We start from the raw sequence: 2,604 nt of genomic DNA, 5'->3' as shown, positions 1-2,604 counted from the left end.
GTGTTTATGACGATTTTGATATTATAATTGGATCATTAATTGAGTGAGGTTTAGTTAGTAATGAGTGGGTAGTGGGTTGGTTTATAAATTATACTAATAAATTAAAATTATAATCAATAGTTGAACGCCAAGTATTTTAAAAAATATTTAAAGAGTTTAATTTTAAAACAATTAAAAAAGTGGTCAATTTTGAACCCAAAGGTGGATGACAAGGGTATTTTGGAGCCAATAGGTGGATGAAAAGGGCATTTTGGAGCCAATAGGTGGATGGAGGGTAATTTTGTACCATTTTCAATACTTTAAAGGTATTATCATCCAAGGGACCAAGGGTGTGATGAACTGACACAAGTTTATGAATTTTGAATTTTAAAATAAAAAAAAATCATTGACTTTTGAACAAATCATAGTGTTATACACATATAATTAAGTAGGTTTTAGAACACATATATAGAATATTGTCTAAACCTACTTGATTATGTTAAGCTTGTAAATAGTATTGTATTATTGGTTAAGTAGAGATGTCGAATTCGATCACTGAAAGGAGAACGTCTACTTTAATTTACTTCATAATGAACGTATCCAATGTGAATTCCAAATGAAGAATTCACCTAAATAGTTATTTATCCAATTGTTTAAACCAAAATTAGTTGATGAATGTATAACATTGATCATATTAATAAACTAATTGATCAAACGATCGAGTATATAATCATAACTTTCCCTTCATTTACCTAAAAATATTTTACGTTTATAAGGTTTGACGAAAAGTCACACCTTAATTAAAGAGTGTGATGTATTCGTAGTTACTTAGCATTAGAGTCATATTTATCACCTTTTTATTAAGATTTTTGATATTGAGTCACTATCTTTCGTTGTATGTTTAAGATGTCTAAGCAAGGGTACGTATATCTAGGATGGTGAGAGTGAATTTTCCGCCGATCAATAACTTTCACACTGGCCGTGTATTTATATTGAAAAATCTATTAAATATAAAGAAATACTTGATGGAAATTAGTAATAAATTAAGTAATTATGGTAAAATAATCGAACTTGCTTAAGTATTGCTAGGTCCCTCTTGATGATGGATCAATTACTCTTATGCTCATGATATAATAAAGTTTTCTTAAAAAGGAATGAAATCGCCGAAAAATCATAAAATTTAAATTTTAAATTTGTTTCTGAGTACGAAATATTGAATTCCTACATTAGGTAGGATGTAAATATTTGACTTTGATCTTATATAGTTTTAAATATTTCTCATCTTATGATTTTTTAAACTGAATTAGAATCGAGATTCATTTCTAAACGACTAATATTATCTCCGATAATGTTATGATAATTCTCCAAACCTCAACTTTAGATAAACAAAAACCTAAAAGGAAGTATCACTTTCAAAAATCATGATATCCAACTTGTATATGATGAATCTTTGATGTAGAAATATAGGATAATCAATTGGATGAGCAATGAGTAGATGAAGAGTTCATAATGTGATAGAAGTGTTCATGTATGCATGAATACATGTCAACTTCATCAAATTCAATTACTATCATAAAGTGTTGAATGTAAAGATAAAAATAACACCTAGACAAAGCAACCACTACCACTAAAATTAAAATATCATAATATGTTTGAAAATTCAAGTTTTGTATCAGGAGGAACAAATTCAAAATTTTAAGTTTATGATTGTTAGAAAATTAAAAAATACAATATGTAACAAGCTCTGTATAAATTATAGGTGAATATCTTAACTCAAACACATATAATAACTATAAAAGCATCGATTTCTTTTTTAAGGAAAAATTGCAATGTAATCCAGAACCCCTTATCGTTGAGCTAAATTACAATGTGACATCCATCGAAAATTAACCATTTTCTGATAATGAGACTTAACGTCAAAGCTATTAAATTATATCGAATTAATAACTAGAACTTTAGCTTTGTCCTTATTGCATATATATATATATATATATATATNTCGGCTCTCTCATCTCTCTTTCAAATCTCGCCCGCTTCTCTCATTCATCTCTCAGTCTCGCTTATCAGATATACAAATATATATGCATATCAGTTATATATATATATATAGAAGTTGAGTTGGAAATGTGAAGTAGTGGATAAACATCAAATAGGCCAATCAAATTTAAAATTAAAGAAGATAGAACTAAAAGGTATATATGTGGAATTATAGGAGGAAAATTTATCTAGGTCACCAACTTTAAATGCATGAGAAAGACTCTTCATTAATCATAGAGAATTCACAACCACAATTTTTTTTTTCTCAACCTACCATTAATCTCTCTTAATTATGATTTTTGTAACTAGGTGTAATTTGCTCTTCACCTTCTAAAGAGCCAAGAGCCAACATATATTTATGAAAAATTAACAAAGGATAATTATGTTATAAACTCATATAATTAGGTTATTGAGTAGACAAACAACGTATTAAATTTTAACCTATCTTTCATAACGTAACATGTGTTCTCATTCGTATCATAGTGAGAGTTTTACATTCGAGCGAAAGATTATATTAATATAATATCTTTTATTCTGGTTTGATTCGAATAAATCTTGTTGAATAGATGCTAGTTGGAGCCAGACGCT

This window comes from Solanum pennellii, chromosome 12, assembly GCF_001406875.1.
Source record: "Solanum pennellii chromosome 12, SPENNV200".
In the NCBI taxonomy this organism is placed as follows: domain Eukaryota; kingdom Viridiplantae; phylum Streptophyta; class Magnoliopsida; order Solanales; family Solanaceae; genus Solanum; species Solanum pennellii.
This window is presented reverse-complemented; position numbering follows the sequence as displayed.